We start from the raw sequence: 23,446 nt of genomic DNA, 5'->3' as shown, positions 1-23,446 counted from the left end.
GAAGATTTGGGAGCCAGATATCCCAAAGACTACTTTTAGGACCAGATATGGTCACTATGAGTTTCTTGTTATGTCTTTTGGGCTGACCAATGCCCCAGCAGCTTTTATGCACTTGATGCACAGTGTGTTCCGACTTTATCTTGACTCATTCGTAATTGTGTTTATTGACAACATTCTAGTATACTCTTGGAGTCGGGAGGATCATGAGCAGCACCTGAGGACTGCACTTCAGACCTTGAGAGAAAAGAAGTTATATGCAAAGTTTTCAAAGTGTGAGTTTGGTTAGACTCAGTGGCATTCTTGGGCCATATAGTATTGAGTGAGGGGATTCAGGTGGATCCGAAGAAGATTGAAGCAGTGTAGAGTTGGCCCAGGCAGTCCTCAGCTACAGGGATCCGGAGTTTTCTTGGTTTGGCGGGGTATTACCGTTGCTTTGTAGAGGGATTCTCATCTATTGCAGCACATATGACAAGGTTGACCCAGAAGGGTGCTCCGTTCAGGTGGACAGAGGAATGTGAGGAGAGCTTTCAGAAGGTCAAGACAACTTTGACTACAGCCTCAGTATTGATATTACCTACAGGTTCGGGGTCTTATACTGTATATTGTGATGCATCGCGGATTGGTCTTGGCGCGGTGTTGACGCAGGACGGTAGGGTGATTGCCTATGCGTCCAGACAACTGAAGGTGCACGAAAAGAACTATCCTGTCCACGATCTTGAGTTAGCAGCTATTGTTCATGCCTTGAAGATATGGCGGCATTATTTGTATGGTGTTCCTTGTGAAATTTATACTGATTATCGGAGTTTGCAACATCTGTTTAAGCAAAAAGATCTTAACTTACGTCAGCAGAGGTGGTTGGAGCTACTTAAGGATTATGATATCACTATTTTGTACTACCCTGGGAAGGCCAATGTGGTGGCCGATGCTTTGAGTCTCCGGGCAGAGAGTTTGGGAAGTTTAGCATATCTACCAGCAGCAGAGAGGCCACTGGCGTTGGATGTTCAGTCCTTAGCCAGCCAGTTTGTGAGATTGGATATTTCTGAGCCGAATCGAGTATTAGCTTGTGTGGTCTCTCGATCTTCTCTTTATGATCGTATCAGGGAGTGTCAGTATGATGACCCCCATCTGCTTGTCCTTAAGGACATGGTCCAGCACGGTGATGCTAAGGAGATTACTATTGGAGATGATGGTGCATTGAGGATGCAGGGCAGGCTATGTGTGCCCAATGTAGATGGTTTGCATGAGTTGATTCTTCAGGAGGCTCACAGTTCGCGGTACTCTATTCATCCGGGTGCCACAAAGATGTATCAGGACTTGAAACATCATTACTGGTGGAGGATAATGACGAAGAACATAGTAGAGTATGTGGCTCGATGTCTGAATTGCCAACAGGTAAAATATGAGCATCAGCGACCAGGTGGATTGCTTCAGAATTTAGAAATTCCTGAGTGGAAATGGGAGCGGATCTCTATGGATTTCGTGGTTGGACTCCCACGGACTCAGCGGAGGTTTGATGCAGTTTGTAGCTCAAATCTACATCCATGAGATCGTCAGGCTTCATGGCATACCGGTATCTATTATCTTTGATCGGGCTACACAGTTTACATCACGGTTCTGGAGAGCTGTACAATATGAGTTGGGTACTTGGGTTGAGTTGAGCATAACATTTCACCCTAAGACGAACGGGTAGTCCGAGTGCACTATTCAGATATTAGAGGATATGCTCCGTGCGTGTATGATAGATTTTGGGGGTGCTTGGGACCAGTTCTTGCCACTTGCGGAGTTTGCTTATAATAATAGTTATCGGTCCAACATTCAGATGGCACCGTATGAGGCTCTGTACGGTAGGCGGTGTTGGTCCCCAGTGGGTTGGTTCGAGCCCAGCGAGGCCAGATTATTGGGTACGAACTTGGTTCAGGATGCCTTGGAGAAAGTTAAGGTGATTCAGGATAGACTTCGCACGGCCCAATCCAGGCAGAAAAGTTATGCGGACCGGAAGGTTCGTGATGTTGCATTCATGGTTGGTGAGCGAGTCTTGCTCCGAGTTTCGCATATGAAGGGCGTTATGAGGTTTGGAAAGAAGGGCAAGTTGAGCCCAAGGTTTATTGGTCCATTTGAGGTATTGCGTCAAGTTGGGGAGGTTGCTTATGAGCTTGCCTTGCCTCCCAGTCTAGCAGGAGTTCATCCGGTATTCCACATCTCTATGCTCCGGATGTATCACGGCGATCCGTCTCATGTGTTGGATTTCAGCTCAGTTCAATTGGACAAGGATCTATCCTATGTTGATGAGCCAATGGCTATTTTAGTCAGGCAGGTCAGAAAGCTAAGATCAAAGAACATTGCTTCCGTAAAGGTTCATTGGAGGGGACAGCCAGTCGGGGAGGCAATTTGGGAGGCCGAGCAGGATATACGCAGCGAGTACCCACATCTTTTCACAGTTTCATGTATGTCTTTATACTCGTTCGAGGACGAACGATTATTTTATGAGGGGGGAAGGATGTAACGACCCGGCCGGTCGTTTTGAGAATTAGAGCCCTGATTCCCTAATATCTGCTTTCCCTACATTTGTTTCTACTTTTGGGATTTGTCGGAGTGATTGGTTATGGAATTCGGGGAGTTTTGGGACACTTAGTCCCTAGTTGTGAGTTTAAGCCTTAGAAATTAGACCGTAGTCGGAACTATGTGAAGACGGATCCGGAATGAAATTCCGTCAACTTTGTTAGCCCCGTTGAGTGATTTTGAGCTTAGGAACGCGTCCGAAATGTGTTTTGGAGGTCTGTAGTAGATTTAGGCTCGAATTGGCAAAAGTTAGATTTTCGGCGATTTTGGCTGATAGTGGAAATTTTGATATCAAGCTCGGAATGGATTTCCGAAAGTGGTTGTAGATTTGTAGTGTCATTTATGACCTGTGTGTAAAATTTGAGGTAATTCGGACTAGATTTGGCGTGGTTTGGCGTCGTTTGTAGGATTTGTAAAATTCTAAGTTCTTAGGCTTGAATCCGTGCTTAATTCATGATTTTTGGTGTTATTCGATGTGGTTTGAAGGCTCGACTAAGTTCGTATGGTGTTATAGGATTGGTTGGTAGGTTTTGTTGAGGTCCCGTGGGCCTCGGGTGTGTTTTGGATGCTTAACGGAATGAAATTGGACTTAGGGAAATCTGGTGCTTTTGCTGGTTTTGCTGTAATCGCACCTGCGCAAGGCTGCCCGCAGGTGCGAGCAAAGTGGCGCAGAAGCGGGAAAATGGAGGAATGCCAGGGGTTGCAGGTGCGAGGTGATTTCCGCATCTGCGATGCCCACAGATGCATTAGGGGACTTCGCAGGTGCGCAAGGTCCGCAGAAGCGGAAGGGAATTCCGCAGGCGCGCACGCGTAGATGCGGCCCTTTCATCGTAGGTGCGAAGGCAGGGGGCAAGTGATTTGCGTAGATGCGCACAATTTACGCACAAGCGCACCCGCAGGTGCAGAAATACCTGGGCAGTGGTTAAAACCGAAGGGCTTCGTGATTTTTGTCATTTTTGACTTTGCAAACTCGGTTTAGGGAGCATTTTGAGAGCATTTTTGAGGCATTTCTTGAGGTGAGTCCCTTGTGCTTATTATTGATCAATAATGTTGCTTTGCCATGTATTTTCCCACCTAGTTAGTGTGTATTTAAGGTGAAAATTGGAAGTTGGAGGCTAGGGATTTGGAAGTTTGATTTGTGGATTTGAAGGACCATTTGGTATCGGAATTTCATAATTTTGGTATGGTTAGACTCGTGTGGAATGGGCGTTTCTATTTTGTAACTTTTACCCGATTCTGAGATGTGGGCCCCACGTGCAATTTTTGAGTTAATTTCAGGATTTTGTCAAAGCGTTGATTTCATTAATTAGATGAGTCTCTTATTGTTGTATTTATGATATGTAATTGCTTTTGGCTAGATTTGGGCCATTAGGAGCCAGATATTCATGGGAAAGGCATTGTGACCGATTGATTGAGCTTGGTTCGAGGTAAGTGGCTTGCCTAACTTTGTGTGGGGGAAATCCCCTTAAGATTTGGAACTATTGTGATATGTGAGCGCAATGTACGCGAGGTGACGAGTACGTACACGGGCTAGTTGTGGTAAAACCCGATTTTCTTACTGAGCAGCAACATGTTTGCCTGTTATTTTGAGTTATACCATTTTAATGAGTACTAATCTATTTTCATTCTTAATTGAGTTATTCCAATTTGTGTAACTATCATGTTTAGTCTAATACAACATGTCTACGTGTCTTAATTGTTTATGTGAATTATGTGCAACATGCTTAGTGAATTTCCTGCTTCTTCCCTGACTGGTACTTAGTCTAAATTGTAAGAATTTCGTGATGTAGTTGTATTTCTATCATTCGCGCTGCATATTTACTTTGGGACTACGGAACGGTATTCCGGGAGATCCCCCCTATACTGCATATTTACTTTGGGACTACGGAATGGTATTCCAGGAGATCCCCCTGTCTTGCATATTTACTTTGGGACTACGGAACGGTATTCCGGGAGATCCCCCTGCACATTTACGTTTGAGACTACGAGACGGTATCTCGGGAGATCCCCTATTGTGTTTTCTGTGTACTAAGCTGTTACTTTCTATGATTTCATTGTTGTGATTCACGATGTTGAGGGTTTTCGGATTTGTTGTGTATTTTTTAATTGTTGGTTAAATTTATATTTTTATTTCATAATTCCGCAAAATGTTAGGCTTACCTAGTTATAGAGACTATGTGCTGTCACGACGTCACATGGAGGGGAAATTGGGTCGTGACATAGAGGGCCCGTAAGGCCCAGCTTCATGCCTATGACACTAGGCCGCATGGAACGACGACGTCGTAACTAGACATTTTACGGATGTCGCCTTCGAGGCCAAGGCGTAGTGACATGTCAAGTGCAATGGTGATAAGCCCGTAACTATTTTCTTTATTTACAATACATAGCGTTTTAGATTTTTTTCATAACTATTAGCTTTAAAAAAAAATTTATTTCGTGTAAAACAAATATATCGTTTACACTACTTAAAAATCATTTGTGAATTTATTAGACATACCGCCGATATATAAAATCAAGTAAGATACAAATTTTGCCTAAAAAGAGGGATGCAACATAGGGGGTCACCCATCCCAGTACTACTCTCGCCCAAGCACGCTTCACTTCGGAGTTCTGATGGGATCCGGTGCGTTAGTGCTGGTATGATCGCACCCGACATTCCTTGCACTCTAAATTCTCTTAATACCTTTCCCCCTTCTGCTTTAGGTGCGAAGGTGTAAAAACTTAAAACGACCTAACTTTACGATCATTTATCCATTTTACGCAATTCCTCTTTTGATTTCAACTAGTTTTTGCGGGCAAAGGCATTGACCAACAAAAACAAGCTGCGCTCGACGATAATATCACAATTAGAGGGCCGTAAGGCCTAGCTACATGCCTATCACACTAGGTCACATGGAATGACGACGTCGCAACTAGACGTTTTACGGATGTTGACTTCGAGGCCAAGGCGTAGTGACATGTCAAGTGCAACGGTGTTAAGCCCGTAAATATTTTCCTTATTTAATATATATTGCATTTTTGATTTTTTTCATAACTATTAGCGTTAAAAATATTATTATTTCGTGTAAAACAATATATTGTTTACACTGCTTAAAACTAATTTGTAAATTTATTAAAAATACCGCAGATATATTAAAAGAAGTAAGATACAAATTTTGCCTAAAAAGAGGGACATAATACAAGGACTTCCCAGGGGGTCACCTATCCCAGTACTACTCTCACCCATACACGCTTATCTTCGGAGTTCTGATGGGATCCGGTGCGTTAGTGCTGATATGACCGCATCCGACATTCCTTCCACTCTAAATTCTCTTAATACCTTTCCTCCTTCCGCTTTAGGTGCGAAGGTATAACACCTTAAAACGACATAACTATACGCTCATTTATTCGTTTTACGCAATTCCTATTTTGATTTCAACTATTTTTCGCGGGAAAAGGCATTGACAAAAAACAAAAAGCCGCGCTCGACGATAATATTACAATTAGAGGGCCCGTAAGGCCTAGCTACATGCCTATCACACTAGGCTGCATGGAACGACGACGTCGCAACTAGACGTTTTACGGATGTCGCTTTCGAGGCCAAGGCATAGTGACGTGTCAAGTGCAACGGTTTTAAGCCCGTAAATATTTCTCTTATTTACAATATATTGCGTTTTAGATTTTTTTTCATAACTATTAGCTTTAAAAAAATTGTTATTTCGTGTAAAAACAATATATCATTTACACTACTTAAAACTCATTCGTGAATTTATTAGACATACCGCCGATATATTAGAAGAAGTAAGATACACATTTTTCCTAAAAAGAGGGATGCAACACATGAGGTCACCCATCCTAGTATGACTATCACCCATGCACGCTTAACTTCAGAGTTCTGATGGGATCCGGTGCGTTAGTGCTGGTATGATCGCATCCGACATTTCTTGCACTCTAAATTCTCTTATTACCTTTCCTCCTTCCGCTTTAGGTGCGAAGGTGTAAAACCTTGAAACGACATAACTTTACGCTCAGTTATCTGTTTTAGGCAATTCCTCTTTTGATTTCAACTATTTTTCGCGGGCAAAGACATTGACCAATAGCAACAAGCCGCGCTCTACGATAATATCATAATTAGTGGGCCCGTAAGTCCTAGCTACATGCCCATCACACTACGCCGCATAGAACGATGATGTCTCAACTAGACATTTTACGGATGTGGCCTTTAAAGAAATTATTATTTCGTGTAAAAAAAAAATATCGTTTACACTACTTAAAACTTATTTGTGAATTTATTAGACATACCTCCGATACATTAAAAGAAGTAAGATATAAATTTTGCCTAAAACAAGGGATGCAACACGAGGACTTCCCGGGGGTCACCCATCCTAGTACTACTCTCGCCCAAGCACGCTAAACTTCGGAGTTCTAATGGGATCCGGTGCGTTAGTGCCGGTATAATCGCATCCGACATTCCTTTCACTCTAAATTCTCTTAATACCTTTCCTCCTTCCGCTTTAGGTGCGAAGGTGTAAAACCTTAAAACGACATAACTTTATTCTCATTTATCCGTATTACGCAATTCCTCTTTTGATTTCAACTACTTTTCGTGGGCAAAGGCATTGACCAACAACAACAAGCCGCGCTCGACGATAATATCAGAATTATAGGGCCCGTGACGCCTAGCTACATGCCTATTACCCTAGGCCTCATGGAACGGCGACGTCGCAACTAGACGTTTTACGGATGTCGCCTTCGAGGCCAATGCTTAGTGACGTGTCAAGTGCAACGGTGTTAATCCCGTAAATATTTTCCTTCTTTACTATATATTGCTTTTTTGATTTTTTTTTTCATAACTATTAGCTTTAAAAATATTGTTATTTCGTGTAAATAAATATCTATTTTGTTTACACTGCTTAAAACTCATTTGTGAATTTATTAGACATACCGCCGATACATTAAAAGTAGTAGGATACAAATTTTGCCTAAAAAGAGGGATGCAACACGAGGACTTCCCAGGGGGTCACCCATCCTAGTACTACTCTCGCCCAAGCACGCTTAGCTTCGGAGTTCTGATGGGATCCGGTGCGTTAGTGCTGGTATGATCGCATCCGACATTCCTTGCACTCTAAATTCTCTTAATACCTTTCCTCCTTCCGCTTTAGGTGCGAAGATGTAAAACCTTCAAACGACATAACTTTACGCTCATTTATCCGTTTTACGCAATTCCTCTTTTGATTTCCACTATTTTTCGCGGGCAAAGGCATTGACAAACAAAAACAAGCCGCGCTCGACGATAATATCAAAATTAGAGGGCCCGTAAGGCCTAGCTACATGCCTATCATTCTAGGCCGCATGGAACGGTGACATCGCAACTAGACGTTTTACGGATGTCGCCTTCGAGGCCAAGGCGTAGTGACTTGTCAAGTGTAACGGTGTTAAGCTCGTAAATAATTTCCTTATTTACTATATATTTCTTTTTTGATTATTTTCATAACAATTAGCTTTAAAAATATTGTTATTTCGTGTAAAACAATATCTATTTCGTTTATACTGCTTAAAACTCATTTGTGAATTCAAGCCTAAATCTACTACAGACCTCCAAAACATATTCCAGACGCGCTCCTAACGCCAAAATCACTCAACGGAGCTAACAAAGTCGACAAAATTCCATTCCGGATTCATCTTCATACAGTTCTGACTACGGTCCTAACCCTAAGGCTTAATCTCAAAACTAGGGACTAAGTGTACCAAAACTCCGCGAATTCCATAACCAATCACTCCGGCAAATCCCAAAAGCAGAAACAAACATGGGGAAAGCAGATATTAGGGAATCGGGGCTATAATTCTTAAAACAACCGGTCGGGTCATTACAATTAGACATACCGCTGATACATTAAAAGAAGTAACATACAAATTTTGCCTAAAAAGATGGATGCAATACGAGGACTTCCTAGGGGGTCACCCATCCTAGTACTACTCTCTCCCAAGCACGCTAAACTTTGGAGTTCTGATGGGATCCAGTGCGGTACTGTTGGTATGACCGCATCCGACATTCCTTGCACTCTAAATTCTTTTAATACCTTCCCTCCTTCCGCTTTAGGTAAGAAGATGTAAAATCTTAAAATGACATAACTTTACGCTCATTTGTCCGTTTTACGCAATTCCTCTTTTGATTACAACTATTTTTCGCGGGCAAAGGCATTAACCAACAACAACAAGCTGCGCTCGATGATAATATCACAATTAGAAGACCCGTAAGTCCTAGTTACATGCCTATCACACTAGGCCGCATGGAACGGCGACGTCGCAACTAGACGTTTTACGGATGTCGCCTTCGAGGCCAAGGTGGAGTGACGTGTCAAATGCAACGGTGTTAAGCCCGTAAATATTTTTCTTATTTACTATATATTGCTTTTTTGATTTTTTTCATAACTATTATCTTTAAAAATATTGTTATTTCGTGTAAAAAAATATATATTTCATTTACACTGCTTAAAACTCATTTGTGAATTTATTAGAAATACCGCTGATACATTAAAAGAAGTAAGATACAAATTTTGCCTCAAAAGAGGGATGCAACACGAGGACTTCCCAGGGGGACACCCATCTTAGTACTTCTCTAGCCCAAGCACGCTTAGCTTCAGAGTTCTGATGGGATCCGGTGCGTTAGTGCTGGTATGATTGCATCCGACATTCATTGCACTCTAAATTCTCTTAATACCTTTCCTCCTTCCGCTTTAGGTGCGAAGGTGTGAAATGTTAAAGCGACATAACTTTACGGTTATTTATCCGTTTTACGCAATTCCTCTTTTGATATCGACTACGTTTCGCGGGCAAAGGCATTGACCAACAACAAGAAGCTATGCTCGACGATAATATCACAATTAGAGGGCCCGTAAGGCCTAGCTACATGCCTATCACACTTGGCTACATGGAACGGCGACATCGCAACTAGACATTTTACGGAATTCGCCTTCGAAGCCAATGCGTAGTGACGTGTCAAGTGAAACAGTGTTAAGCCCGTAAATATTTTCCTTATTTACTATATATTGCTTTTTTGATTTTCTCATAACTATTAGCTTTAAAAATATTGTTATTTCGTATAAAAAAATATCTATTTCTTTTACACTGCTTAAAACTCATTTGTGAATTTATTAGACATACCGTGGATACTTTAAAAAAAGTAAGATACAAATTTTGCCTAAAAAGAGGGATGCAATACGAGGACTTCCCAGGGGGACACCCATCCTAGTACTACTCTGGCCCAAGCACGCTTAGCTTCGTAGTTCTGATGGGATCCGGTGTGTTAGTACTGGTATGATCGCATCCGACATTCCTTGCACTCTAAATTCTCTTAATACCTTTCCTCCTTGCGCTTTAGGTGCGAAGGTGTAAAACCTTAAAACGACATAACTTTATGCTCATTTATCCGTTTTACGCAATTCCTCTTTTGATTTCAACTATTTTTGGCGGGCAAAGGTATTGACCAACAACAATAAGCCACGCTCGATGATAATATCACAGTTAGAGGGCCCGTAAGATAATTTCTATCACACTAGGCCGCATGGAATGGCGACGTCGCAACTAGACATTTTACGGATATCGCCTTCGAGGCCAAGGCATAGTGATGTGTCAAGTGCAACGGTGTTAAGCCCGTAAATATTTTTCTTATTTACTATATATTGCTTTTTTGATTTTTTTCATAACTATTAGCTTCAGAAATATTGTTATTTCGTGTAAAAAAATATCTATTTCGTTTACACTGCTTAAAATGCATTTGTGAATTTATTAGACATACCGCCGATACATTAAAAGAAGTAAGATACAAATTTTGCCTAAAAAAAGGGATGCAACATGAGGACTTCCCAGGGGGTCACCCATCCTAGTACTACTCTCGCCCTAGCATGCTTCACTTTTGAGTTCTGATAGGATCCGGTGTGTTAGTGCTGGTATGATCGCATCCGACATTCCTTGCACTCTAAATTATCTTAATACCTTTCCCCCTTCCGCTTTAGGTGCGAAAGTGTAAAACCTTAAAACGACATAACTTTATGATCATTTATCCATTTTACGCAATTCCTCTTTTGATTTCAACTAGTTTTCGCGGGCAAAGGCATTGACCAACAAAAACAAGCCGCGCTCGATGATAATATCACAATTAGAGGGCCGTAAGGCCTAGCTACATGCTTATCACACTAGGCTGCATGGAACATCGATGTCGCAATTAGAAGTTTTACGGATGTTGCCTTCGAGGCCAAGGCGTAGTGACGTGTCAAGTGCAACGGTGTTAAGCCCGTAAATATTTGCCTTATTTACTATATATTGCTGTTTTGATTTTTTCCATAACCATTAGTTTTAAAAATATTGTTATTTCGTGTTAAACAATATCTATTTCATTTACACAGCTTAAAACTCATTTGTTAATTTATTAGACATACCGCCGATACATTAAAAGAAGTAAGATACAAATTTTTCCTAAAAATAGGGATGCAACACGAGGACTTCCCAGGGGTCACCCATCCTAGTACTACTCTCGCTCAAGCATGCTTAGCTTCAGAGTTCTGATGGGATCCGGTGCGTTAGTGCTGGTATGATCGCATCTGACATTCCTTGCACTCTAAATTCTCTTAATACCTTTCCTCATTCCGCTTTAGGTGCGATGGTGTATAACCTTAAAACAACATAACTTTACGCTCATTTATCCGTTTTACGCAATTTCTCTATCGGTTTCAACCATTTTTCGTGGGCAAAGGCATTGTCCAACAACAATAAGCTGCGCTCCACGATAATATAAGAATTATAGGGCCTGTAAGGCCTAGCTACATGCCTATCACACTAGGCCGCATGGAACGGCGACGTCGCAATTAGACGTTTTACGGATGTCGCCTTCGAGGCCAATGCGTAGTGACGTGTCAAGTGCAATGGTGTTAAGCCCGTAAATATTTTCCTTATTTACTATATATTGCTTTTTTGATTTTTTTCATAACTATTAGCTTTAAAAATATTGTTATTTTGTGTAAATAAATATCTATTTCGTTTACAGTGCTTAAATCTCATTTATGAATTTATTAGACATACCGCCATTATATTAAAAGAAGTATTATACAAATTTTGCCTAAAACGAGGGATGCAACACGAGGACTACCCAGGGGTTCACCCATCCTAGTACTACTCTCGCCCAAGCACGCTTCATTTTGGACTTCTGATGGGATCTGGTGCGTTAGTGCTGGTATGATCGCATCCGACATTCCTTGCATTCTAAATTCTCTTAATACCTTTCCTCCTTCCGCTTTAGGTGAGAAGGTGTATAACTTTAAACCGACATAACTGTACACTCATTTATCCGTTTTACGCAATTCCTCTTTTGATTTTGAACTATTTTTCCCAGGAAAAGGCATTAACCAACAACAACAAGCCGCGCTCGACGATAATATCACAATTAGAGGGCCCGTAAGGCCTAGCTACATGCCTATCACACTAGGCCGCATGGAACGGCGACGTCGCAACTAGACATTTTACGGATGTCGCCTTCGAGACCAAGGCGGAGTGATGTGTCAAGTGCAACGGTGTTAAGCCCCTAAATATTTTCCTTATTTACTATATATTGCTTTTTTGATTTTTTTCATAACTATTAGCTTTAAAAATATTGTTATATCGTCTAAAAAAATATCTATTTCATTTGCACTTCTTAAAACTAATTTGTGAATTTATTAGACATACCGCCGATACATTAGAAGAAGTAAGATACAAATTTTGCCTAAAAAGAGGGATGCAACACGGGGACTTCCCAGGGGGTCACCCATCCCAGTACTACTCTCGCTATTACACGCTTAGCTTCGGAGTTCTGATAGGATCCGGTGCGTTAGTGATGGTATGAGTGCATCTGACATTCCTTGCACTCTAAATTCTCTTAATACCTTTCCTCTTTCCGCTTTAGGTGCGAAGGTGTATAACCTTAAAACGACATAACTTTACGCTCATTTATACGGTTATGTAATTCTTTTTTTGATTTTAACTATTTTTCGCGGGCAAAGGCATTGACCAACAAAACTAAGTTGCGCTCGAGGATAATATCACAATAAGAGGGCCCGTAAAGCCTAGCTACATGCCTATCACACTAGGCTGCATGGAACGACGACGTCGCAACTAGTCGTTTTACGGATGTCGCCTTTGAGGCCAAGGCATAGTGACGTGGCAAGTGCAACTGTGTTAAGCCCGTAAATATTTTCCTTATTGACTATGTATTGCTTTTTTGATTTTTTTCATAACTATTAGCTTTAAAAATATTGTTATTTCGTGTAAAAAAATATCTATTTCATTTACACTGTTTAAAACGCATTTGTAAATTTATTAGACATACCGCCGATACATTAAAAGAAGTAAGATACAAATTTTGCCTAAAAAGAAGGATGCAACACGAGGATTTCCTAGGGGATCACCCATCCCAGTACTACTCTCGCCCATGCACGCTTAGCTTCGGAGTTCTGTTGGGATCCGCAGCGTTAGTGCTGGTATGATCGCATCCGACATTCCTTGCACTCTAAATTCTCTTAATACCTTTCCTTCTTCCGCTTTAGGTGCAAAGGTGTAAAAACTTAAAACGACATAACTTTACGCTCATTTATTTGTTTCACGCAATTCCTCTTTTGATTTCAACTATTTTTCGCGAGCAAAGGCATTGACCAACAACAAGAAGCTGCGCTCGACGATAATATCACAGTTAGAGGGCCCGTAAGGCCTAGATATATGCCTATCACACTTGGCCGCAGGGAACAGCGACGTCGCAACTAGACATTTTACGGAATTCGCCTTCGAAGCCAATGCGTAGTGACGTGTCAAGTGAAATGGTGTTAAGCCCGTAAATATTTTACTAATTTACTATATATTGCTTTTTTTATTTTCTCATAACTATTAGCTTTAAAAATATTGTTATTTCGTATAAAAAATATCTTTTTCGTTTACACTGCTTAAAACTCATTTTTGAATTTATTAGACATACCGCCAATACATTAAAAGAAGTAAGATACAAATTTTGCCTAAAAAGAGGGATGCAATACGGGGACTTCCCAGGGGGACACCCATCCTAGTACTACTCTCGCCCAAGCACGCTTAGCTTCGGAGTTCTGATGGGATCTGGTGTGTTAGTACTGGTATGATCGCATCCGACATTCCTTGCACTCTAAATTCTCTTTATACCTTTCCTCCTTCCGCTTTAGGTGCGAAGGTGTAAAACCTTAAAATGACATAACTTTACGCTCATTTATCCGTTTTACGCAATTCCTCTTTTGATTTAAACTATTTTTGGCGGGCAAAGGTATTGACCAACAACAATACGCTGTGCTAGACGATAATATCACAATTAGAGGGCCCGTAAGATAATGCCTATCACACTAGGCCGCATGGAACGGCGACGTCGCAACTAGACATTTTACGGATATCGCCTTCGAGGCCAAGGCATAGTGACGTGTCAAGTGCAATGGTGTTAAGCCCATAAATATTTTCCTTATTTACTATATATTGCTTTTTTGATTTTTTTCTTAACTATTAGCTTTAGAAATATTGTTATTTCGTGTAAACAAATATCTATTTCGTTTATACTGCTTAAAACTGATTTGTGAATTTATTAGACATACCGCCGATACATTAAAAGAAGTAAGATACAAATTTTGCCTAAAAAGAGGGATGCAACACGAGGACTTCCCAGGGGGTCATCCATCCTAGTACTACTCTCGCCCAAGCACGCTTAGCTTCGGAGTCTGATGGGATCCGGTGGGTTAGTGCTGGTATGATCACATTCGACATTCCTTGCACTCTAAATTCTCTTAATACCTTTCATCTTTCCTCTTTAGATGGGAAGGTGTAAAACCTTAAAGCGACATAACTTTACGCTCATTTATCCGTTTTACGCAATTTCTCTTTCGATTTCAACTATTTTTCGCGGGAAAAGGCATTAACCAACAACAACAAGTCGCGCTGGATGATAATATCATAATTAGAGGGCCCGTAAGGCCTAGCTGCATGCCTATCACACTAGGCCGCATGGAACGGCGGCGTCATAACTAGACGGTTTACGGATGTCACCTTCAAAGTCAAGGCATAGTGACGTGTCAAGTGAAACGGTGTTAAACCCGTAAATATTTTCCTTATTTACTATATATTGCTTTTTTGATTTTCTCCTAACTATTAGCTTTAAAAATATTATTATTTCATGTAAAAAAATATCTATTTCCTTTACACTGCTTAAAACTCATTTGTGAATTTATTTGACATACCGTCGATACTTTAAAAAAAGTAAGATACAAATTTTGCCTAAAAAGAGGGATACAATATGAGGACTTCCCAGGGGGACACCCATCCTAGTGCTACTCTCGTGCAAGTACGCTTTTCTTCGTACTTCTGATGGGATCCGGTGCGTTAGTACACAGGGGACATCGTCGGAGAACAATGTCGGGGACAGGGTGAGGTATTATCGCATCCGACATTCCTTGCACTCTAAATTCTCTTAATACCTTTCCTCCTTCTGCTTTAGGTGCGAAGGTGTAAAACCTTAAAACGACATAACTTTACGCTCATTTATCCGTTTTACGCAATTGCTCTTTTGATTTCAACTATTTTTTGCCGGTAAAGGCATTGACCAACAACAACAAGCCGCGCTCGATGATAATATAACAATTAGAGGCCCCGTAAGGCCTAGCTATATGTCTATCACACTAGGCCACATTGAACGGCGACGTCACAACTAGACATTTTACGGATGTCGCCTTCGAGGCCAATGCATAGTGACGTGTCAAGTTCAACGGTGTTAAGCCCGTAAATATTTTTCTTATTTACTATATATTGCATTTTTTATTTTTTTCATAAATATTAGCTTTAAAAAAGTTGATATTTCATATAAAAATATTTCTTTTTCGTTTACACTGCTTAATACTCATTTGCAAATTTATTAGACATACCGCCGATACATTAAAAGAAGTAAGATACAAATTTTGCCTAAAAGGAGGGATGCAACACGAGGATTTCCCAGGGGGTCACCCATCGTAGTACTTCTCTCACCCAAGCATGCTTAGCTTCGTAATTCTGATGGGATCCGGTGCGTTAGTACTGGTATGAACGCATCCGACATTCCTTGCACTCTAAATTCTCTTTATACCTTTCTTCCTTTCGCTTTAGGTGCGAAGGTGTAAAACCTTAAAACGACATAACTTTACGCTCATTTATCCGTTTTACGCAATTCCTCTTTTGATATCAACTATTTTTCGCGGGCAAAGGTATTGACCAACAACAACAAGCCGCGCTCTATGATAATATCACAATTAGACGGCCCGTAAGGCCTAGCTACATGCCTATCACACTAGGCCGCATGGAACGACGACGTCGCAACTAGATATTTTATGGATATCGCCTTCGAGTCCAAGGCGTAGTGACGTGTCAAGTGCAATGGTGTTAAGACTGTAAATATTTTCCTTATTTACTATATATTGCTTTTTTGATTTTTTTTTTCATAACTATTAGCTTTAAAAATATTGTTATTTCGTCTAAAAATATATCTATTTCGTTTGCACTGCTTAAAACTCATTTGTGAATTTATTAGACATACCGCCGATACATTAGAAGAAGTAAGATACAAATTTTGCCTAAAAAGAGGGATGCAACACGGGGACTTCCCAGGGGGTCACCCATCCCAGTTCTACTCTCGCCCATGCACTCTTAGCTTCGGAGTTCTGATGGGATCCGGTGCGTTAGTGCTGGTATGAATGCATCCGACATTCCTTGCACTCTAAATTCTCTTAATACCTTTCCTCCTTCCGCTTTAGGTGCGAAGGTGTAAAACCTTAAAACGACATAACTTTATGCTCATTTATCTGGTTACGTAATTCTTCTTTTGATTTCAACTATTTTTCGCGGGCAAAGGCTTTGACCAACAAAACCAAGTTGCGCTCGACGATAATATCACAATAAGAGGGCCCGTAAAGCCTAGCTATATGCCTATCACACTAGGCCGCATGGAAAGGCGATGTCGCAACTAGACGTTTTACGGATGTCGCCTTCGAGGCCAAGGCGTAGTGACGTGTCAAGTGCAACGGTGTTAAGCCCGTAAATATTTTCCTTATTGACTATGTATTGCTTTTTTGATTTTTTTCATAACTATTAGCTTTAAAAATATTGTTATTTCGTGTAAAAAAATATCTATTTCATTTACACTGTTTAAAACGCATTTGTAAATTTATTAGACATACCACCGATACATTAAAATAAGTAAGATACAAATTTTGCCTAAAAAGAAGGATGCAACATGAGGACTTCCTAGGAGGTCACCCATCCCAGTACTACTCACGCCCATGCACGCTTAGCTTCTGAGTTCTGTTGGGATCCGGTGCAGTAGTGCTGGTATGATCGCATCCGACATTCCTTGCACTCTAAAATCTCTTAATACCTTTCCTCCTTCCGCTTTAGGTGCGAAGGTGTAAAACCTTAAAACGACATAACTTTACGCTCATTTATTTGTTTCACGCAATTCCTCTTTTGATTTCAACTATTTTTCGCGGGCAAAGGTTTAATGACCCAACCGGTCATTTTATCTTTTAGAACCCCATTCCCTAAAATAAAACTTCCCGTAGGTACTTGTAATGATTTATTACTTGCGGGGATGGTTGGTTCGGGATTTGGAAGTGTTTGGGGTGAAACCGGAACACTTGGTTCCTTAAGTTGGCCTTAAAGTGCTAAGTTTGTCTTCGGTCAACATTTTGAGAAAACGACCCCGGAATAGAATTTTGATGATCCCAACAGCTCCGTATGGTGATTTTGGACTTAGGAGCGTGTTCGGAATTTTATTCGGAAGTCCGTAGTTAAATTAGGCTTGAAATGGCTAAATACAAGAATTTAAGTTTGGAAGTTTGACCGATAAGTTGACTTTTTGATACCGGAGTCGGAATCCAGTTCCAAAAATTTTCATAGCTCCGTTATGTAATTTATGACTTGTGTGTAAAATTTGAGGTCAATCAGAGTTGATTTGATAGGTTCCGACATTGAATGTAGAAGTTGAAAACTCTTAGTTTCATTAAGCTTGAATTGGGGTATGATTCATGATTTTAGCGTTGTTTGATGTGATTTAGAGGTTCGACTAAGTTCGTATGATGTTTTAGGACTTGTTGGTATATTTGTTTGAGGTCCCGAGGGCCTCGGGTGAGTTTCAGATGGTTAACGGATCAAAAATTTGAGTTAAAAAGCTGCTGCAATTTTTCCTCTTCTATTGGACATTCTGGGCTGTGATCGAGCCCAAATATCGAGCCCAGGTATCGAGCCCAGGGTTGACGAGGTACAGGCTCGAGCTAGTGTATCGAAGCCATGATCGAAGGTCCAACTCGAGGGCCATGATCGGAGGTCCAGCTCGAGGGCCATGATCGAAGGGAAGGCTCGAGGGCCAGGATCGAGACCCAAGATCGAGGGTCACAATCGAAGGCTCAAGCTCGATGCCATGATTGAGGCTATGATCGAAGGCCCAACCTCGATGCCTTGATTGAGGCCATGACCGAGGTCCAGGCTTGAGCCTGTGATCAAAGCCGCGATCGAGGCCCAGTTCGAGGACCAGTTCCAAAGGCTGCTGGGCAGTTTTATAAAAAGAGGGCATTCATCCCATTTGCCATTTTTGACGAACTTGAGCTTGAGCAGAGATAACTTTTGACAGATTTTCAAGGGAAAAACATTAGGGTAAGTGATTCTAACTCAGATTTGGTCTACATATACAAGTATATCATTGTTTTCACAATTTAATTAGTGTTTTGAGATTGAAATTTGGAAAAGTTTAGAAATCTCATAGAAACAAAATTTTGAGATTTCGGCATCGATTCAGAGTCGGATTTGAGTGAAACTGGTATGGTTGGACTCGTAATTGAATGGATTGTCGGATTTCATAACTTTCGCCGGATTTCCGAGATGTGGGCCCCGCGGGCGAAAGTTTAATTAATTTTTGGATCTTTTCTTAAAAATATAGTATTTTCTTATAGAATTGATTCCTATAATATTTAGTGATTGTATCGAATTATTTTGGCTAGATTCGAGCCAGACGGAGTTGGATAATCGTGGAAAAGGCCTTATAGTGGATTAAATTGGAGCAAGACGAGGTAAGTCTCTTGTCTAATCTTGTGAGGGGAAAATTACCTCATATGTGATTAAAATTAAATAATTGTTGCTAATTGTGGGGGGCTACGTATGCACGAGGTGACGAGAGTCCGTGCGTAGCTACTACTAATGCTAAAGTCCGGGTAGTTTAGAACTCAAAGCATGCCTTACTTGTGTAAATTGTATTCTTTGATTTATTTATATTAATTGATATCTATATGAATATATTGTGAATTGTTAGATAAAGATATTAAAGGATGGAAATCTCATAGGCTTGGTTGTCTGTTTAAATCAATTAATTGTTAAAGGAAATTATTCTCCTCCCAAATTCATCTTATAATAAATATACTCTCCTTCCGGAGGCACATAAGAAAATGTCCTCCTTTCTTGTGGAGCGGGCCGAATGCCTCGGCAGGATAGATGCATCTATGGATCACGCCGCACGTCCCTCGGCAGTGTACACGACACTCTGGATCAGGCCGTACATCCTCGGCAGAAATCGTGCTTAATAATAATAATTACACGATACTTTAATAATTTATTTCAGCTTGTGAAGCTAATTAATAAATTGGAAAATCGTTGGAATTTAATGAATTATTATTCTTGCTTGTTTAGGAATTAATTGTTACTCCTGTAAATGAGATTTAGTTGATAAATTGGAATTTATTTGAATTGAAGGAATTTAATTAATATATTGACAATTGTTACATTTGAAGGAATTTGATTATTTCCACTGATTAAATAAATTATTGTAAATTCTGTAAATCATGCTGATTTAAATATCCTAGTTTTATTTCAATTATTATTGACCTATAGTGAGTGTCAAAGTCGGCCATCTCGTCTCTACCACTTCGAGATTAGGCTTGATACTTACTGGGTACACGTTGTTTACGTACTCATACTACACTTGATGTACTTTTTGTGCAGGATCTGAGACAGGTACTAGTGGAGGACCTATCATCACATACCCACGTCATCCCGAGGCATAGTTATGAGCTGCCTTTCTGAGCCGTTCTGCAGCTACCAGTGTCTCTTCTTATATTTATATTCTGTCTATTTCATTTCAGACAGTATTTGGAGTTTTGTATAATCTACTAGATGCTCATGCACTTGTGACACCGGGTCTTGGCACACACATTGGTAGAAGTTGGTATTTTATAATTTTCTTGGAATAAAAGTGTAACCAATGTACCATTGACTTATTAGTTGGCTTGCCTAGCTGTTGTGTTGAGCGCCATCACGACCTATAGGTGAAATTGGGTCGTGACAACATGGTATCAGAGCACTAGGTTCACGTAGGTCTCACAAGTTATGAGCAGACCTAATAGAGTCTTGCGGATCGGTACGGAGACGTCTGTACTTATCTTCGAGAGGCTATATGGTGTTAGGAAACTACCTTTCTTCATATTCCATCGTGCAATTGATGTAGTACTAAATATCCTTCTCTTATTCTCTCACAGATGGTGAGAACACGCTCTAATGAGATTCCAGACCAGGGAAGAGCTACTCCCCCAGTTGCTAGAGGCCGAGGGAGGGCTCCAGCCCGTGGTAGAGGGCGAGGACGTCCCAAGACTATTCCGGTTATGCCGCCAGTGGATCCAGTAGAGAATCCCATTATTGAGGAGTAGGGTGAGGTGCCTGTGGCAGAGCCAGCTCCGGTGGACTTCACATCTGCACCGGGATTTCAGGATGTCATGGGTCGTATGCTGCGATTCATGGACAATATGACTCAGGCCGGTTTATTTCCGGCAGACCCAGCCACTTCTCAGGCGGGTGGGGGAGCACAGACCCCTACCGCGCAGGCTCATGGACAGGCAGCTGCTGTATATCAGACCAAGGGTGCACTACCCGTGGGTGGAGTCCAGCCAGTGGCAGCAGCTACACCTAAGCCCAGGCCAGCTGTAGCCGCCGATCCTCAGAAACTATTGGACAGATGGACTAGAATACATCCTCCTGTCTTGGGGGGTGAGCGACATGAGGATCCACAGGATTTCATTGATCGTTGCAAGGATAGACTGTACAACATGAGGATATTGGAATCCCATGGGGTTGATTTCACTACTTTTCAGCTAGAGGGTAGAGCCCGTAGATGGTGGCAGTCTTATGCTCTTGGCAGACCAGCAGATTCTCCTCCCAAGACTTGGGACAGGTTCACCCGTATCTTCTTGGACAGGTATATTCCACCATCACAGAGGGAAGAGTTTCGGTTTCAGTTTGAGCAGCTCCAACAGGGTTAGATGTCAGTGACTGATTATGAGGCGAGGTTTTCTGAATTATCTCGCTATGCACTAATGATACTCCCTACTGAGGCGGAGAGAGTGCGAAGGTTTGTAGCCAGTTTACATACTGGTATTCAAGCTACTATGGCTCGAGAGGTTGAGATGGGTACTTCTTATGAGCGAGTTGTTGAGATAGCCCGGAGGATTGAGGGTGTACGTCAGCGGAGCCGAGAGCATATTATGAGAGATAAGCGGTTCAGGTACTCTAGAGAGTTCAAAGGTGCTCCGTCCGGGGGCAGAGGTCAGTTCGTGAGGGGACAGTCCAGCAGACCCCCATATCCAGCACCACCAGCTCCTCGAGGTACTCCAGTGCGACCTTATCTCAGTGCTATCCCAGAGAGTTCTTACCGCCCACCAGTTATTCAGGGTCCTCCCAGTGGTTATTCAGGTCCCCGGGGCTAGACACTTAGTCAGCAGCCCATCGCCCCAAAGAGTTGTTATGAGTGCGGGGATCCCAGTCACATGCGGAGATTTTGCCCTAGGCTTCGAGGTAGACCAGTACAGTAGGGTCAGCAACCTATGCTTACCGGACCAATTGCTCCACCAGTAGTCTGACCACCCAGAGGTGGAGGATAGGTGGGTAGGGGCTGTCCTAGGGGTGGAGGTCAGCCAAGCGGAGGCCAGCTAGTTGGCGCTCCAGCTCGGTTCTATGCTTTTCCGGCTAGAGCAGATGCATAGGCCTCCGATGCCGTGATTACATGTATTTTTTCTATTTGTGGCAAAGATGCCTCAGTATTATTTGATCCAGGATCTACGTATTCATATGTGTCATCTCTATTTGCTCTATTCCTGAGTGTTTCTCGTGAGTCCTTGAGTACTCCTGTTTATGTGTCCACTCCTGTGGGCGATTCTGTTGTTGTGAACCGAATCTACCGGTCTTGTATTATTACATTCTGTGGTTATGAAACTAGAGCAGATCTCATATTGCTTGAGATGACCGATTTTGAAATTATTCTGGGTATGGACTGGTTATCTCCATATCATGCTATTCTAGATTGTCATGCCAAGACTGTTACCTTGGCTATTCCAGCATTGCCTAAGCTGGAGTGGAAGGGTTCGCCTGTTAGTTCATTTAATCGAGTTATTTCTTTTATAAAGGCTCAACACATGGTTGAGAAGGGTTGTTTGGCTTATCTAGCCTATGTTCGGGATACTACTGCAGAGACTCCGGCTATTGATTCAGTGCCTGTAGTTCGGGAGTTCCCCGATGTATTTCCGTCAGATCTTCCAGGTATGCCACCTGATCGTGATATTGATTTCTGTATTGACTTGGCTTCAGATACCCAGCCTATATCTATCCCACCGTATCGCATGGCTCCGAAAGAATTGAAAGAATTGAAAGAACAGCTTGAAGAGTTACTAGCCAAAGGGTTTGTCAGACCGAGTGTATCGCCTTGGGGTGCACCAGTATTATTTGTGAAAAAGAAGGATGGAACAATGCGGATGTGTATTGATTATCGCCAATTGAACAAAGTCACTATTAAGAACAAGTACCCGTTGCCGCGTATTGATGATCTATTTGACCAGTTGCAGGGTGCTAGGGTATTCTCTAAGATCGACTTGAGGTCGGGGTACCATCAGTTGAAGATTCGGGATTCGGATGTTCCGAAGACTGCTTTCCGTACTAGATATGGTCATTATGAGTTTCTGGTAATGTCTTTTGGTTTAACTAATGCCCCGACAGCGTTTATGGATCTGATGAACAGGGTATTCAGGCCATATATTGACTCATTTGTCATTGTCTTCATTGATGACATTTTGATTTACTCACGTAGTAAGGAGGAGCATGAGCAGCATATGAGAGTAGTGCTTCAGACATTGCGGGAACAAAAGCTATATGCTAAGTTCTCTAAATGTGAGTTTTGTCTAGAGTCTGTAGCATTTTTGGGACATATTGTATCGGGCGAATGTATTAAAGTTGATCCCAAAAAGATTGAGGCAGTTCAGAATTGGCATTGTCCCACTTCGGCGACGGAGATCAGGAGTTTTCTGGGTTTGGCAGGTTATTATCGTCGGTTCGTGGAAGGTTTTTCATCTATTGCAGCACCTTTGACCAAATTAACCCAGAAGGGTGCTCCATTCCGATGGTCTGATGATTGTGAGGTGAGCTTTCAGAAGCTCAAGACATCATTGACTACAGCACCAGTGTTAGTGTTGCCTTCCGGTTCGGGGATGTATACAGTGTATTGCGACACTTCGCGCGTTGGCTTGGGTTGTGTATTGATGCAGGAAGGGCAAGTTATTGCATATGCTTCACGTCAGTTGAAGCCCCACGAAAAGAATTATCCGGTACATGATTTGGAGTTAGCTGCGATTGTTCACGCTCTTAAGATTTGGAGGCATTATCTTTATGGGGTGTCTTGTGAAGTTTACACTGATCATCACAATTTGCAGCATTTGTTCAAGCAGAGGGACCTAAATTTGAGACAGCGCAGATGGATGGAGTTACTAAAAGATTACGATATTACTATCCTGTATCATCCGGGCAAAGCATATGTGGTTGTAGATGC

The 23,446-nt window shown here is 41.6% G+C and overlaps 15 non-coding genes and 3 pseudogenes across 15 annotated transcripts; all 18 read right to left on the bottom strand.

The window, feature by feature from the left end:
• Positions 1–5,102: 5,102 nt before the first annotated feature.
• On the bottom strand, positions 5,103–5,210 carry LOC142167597 (5S ribosomal RNA; annotated as a pseudogene).
• Positions 5,211–5,727: 517 nt separating this feature from the next.
• LOC142167574 (5S ribosomal RNA) lies at positions 5,728–5,846 on the bottom strand (annotated as a pseudogene).
• A 520-nt stretch (positions 5,847–6,366) lies between these two features.
• On the bottom strand, positions 6,367–6,474 carry LOC142167603 (5S ribosomal RNA; annotated as a pseudogene).
• Positions 6,475–6,886: 412 nt separating this feature from the next.
• LOC142167472 (5S ribosomal RNA) lies at positions 6,887–7,004 on the bottom strand. The gene has a single exon (XR_012697598.1). It is a non-coding gene; the product is annotated as a 5S ribosomal RNA (ribosomal RNA).
• A 525-nt stretch (positions 7,005–7,529) lies between these two features.
• Positions 7,530–7,648, bottom strand: LOC142167759 (5S ribosomal RNA). Its single transcript, XR_012697842.1, has one exon. It is a non-coding gene; the product is annotated as a 5S ribosomal RNA (ribosomal RNA).
• An 819-nt stretch (positions 7,649–8,467) lies between these two features.
• On the bottom strand, positions 8,468–8,586 carry LOC142167566 (5S ribosomal RNA). Its single transcript, XR_012697689.1, has one exon. It is a non-coding gene; the product is annotated as a 5S ribosomal RNA (ribosomal RNA).
• Positions 8,587–9,108: 522 nt separating this feature from the next.
• LOC142167775 (5S ribosomal RNA) lies at positions 9,109–9,227 on the bottom strand. Its single transcript, XR_012697858.1, has one exon. It is a non-coding gene; the product is annotated as a 5S ribosomal RNA (ribosomal RNA).
• Positions 9,228–9,748: 521 nt separating this feature from the next.
• LOC142167489 (5S ribosomal RNA) lies at positions 9,749–9,867 on the bottom strand. Its single transcript, XR_012697615.1, has one exon. It is a non-coding gene; the product is annotated as a 5S ribosomal RNA (ribosomal RNA).
• Positions 9,868–10,382: 515 nt separating this feature from the next.
• Positions 10,383–10,501, bottom strand: LOC142167530 (5S ribosomal RNA). Its single transcript, XR_012697655.1, has one exon. It is a non-coding gene; the product is annotated as a 5S ribosomal RNA (ribosomal RNA).
• Positions 10,502–11,022: 521 nt separating this feature from the next.
• Positions 11,023–11,140, bottom strand: LOC142167509 (5S ribosomal RNA). Its single transcript, XR_012697634.1, has one exon. It is a non-coding gene; the product is annotated as a 5S ribosomal RNA (ribosomal RNA).
• Positions 11,141–11,662: 522 nt separating this feature from the next.
• On the bottom strand, positions 11,663–11,781 carry LOC142167558 (5S ribosomal RNA). Its single transcript, XR_012697681.1, has one exon. It is a non-coding gene; the product is annotated as a 5S ribosomal RNA (ribosomal RNA).
• Positions 11,782–12,304: 523 nt separating this feature from the next.
• Positions 12,305–12,423, bottom strand: LOC142167563 (5S ribosomal RNA). Its single transcript, XR_012697686.1, has one exon. It is a non-coding gene; the product is annotated as a 5S ribosomal RNA (ribosomal RNA).
• A 521-nt stretch (positions 12,424–12,944) lies between these two features.
• LOC142167506 (5S ribosomal RNA) lies at positions 12,945–13,063 on the bottom strand. Its single transcript, XR_012697631.1, has one exon. It is a non-coding gene; the product is annotated as a 5S ribosomal RNA (ribosomal RNA).
• A 520-nt stretch (positions 13,064–13,583) lies between these two features.
• On the bottom strand, positions 13,584–13,702 carry LOC142167684 (5S ribosomal RNA). The gene has a single exon (XR_012697772.1). It is a non-coding gene; the product is annotated as a 5S ribosomal RNA (ribosomal RNA).
• A 515-nt stretch (positions 13,703–14,217) lies between these two features.
• On the bottom strand, positions 14,218–14,335 carry LOC142167505 (5S ribosomal RNA). Its single transcript, XR_012697630.1, has one exon. It is a non-coding gene; the product is annotated as a 5S ribosomal RNA (ribosomal RNA).
• A 1,202-nt stretch (positions 14,336–15,537) lies between these two features.
• On the bottom strand, positions 15,538–15,656 carry LOC142167543 (5S ribosomal RNA). The gene has a single exon (XR_012697666.1). It is a non-coding gene; the product is annotated as a 5S ribosomal RNA (ribosomal RNA).
• A 525-nt stretch (positions 15,657–16,181) lies between these two features.
• Positions 16,182–16,300, bottom strand: LOC142167465 (5S ribosomal RNA). The gene has a single exon (XR_012697591.1). It is a non-coding gene; the product is annotated as a 5S ribosomal RNA (ribosomal RNA).
• A 521-nt stretch (positions 16,301–16,821) lies between these two features.
• On the bottom strand, positions 16,822–16,940 carry LOC142167518 (5S ribosomal RNA). The gene has a single exon (XR_012697643.1). It is a non-coding gene; the product is annotated as a 5S ribosomal RNA (ribosomal RNA).
• Positions 16,941–23,446: the final 6,506 nt, after the last annotated feature.

The sequence above is a fragment of the Nicotiana tabacum genome, chromosome 12 (genome assembly GCF_000715075.1).
Source record: "Nicotiana tabacum cultivar K326 chromosome 12, ASM71507v2, whole genome shotgun sequence".
In the NCBI taxonomy this organism is placed as follows: Eukaryota; Viridiplantae; Streptophyta; class Magnoliopsida; order Solanales; family Solanaceae; genus Nicotiana; species Nicotiana tabacum.
This window is presented reverse-complemented; position numbering and strand designations above follow the sequence as displayed.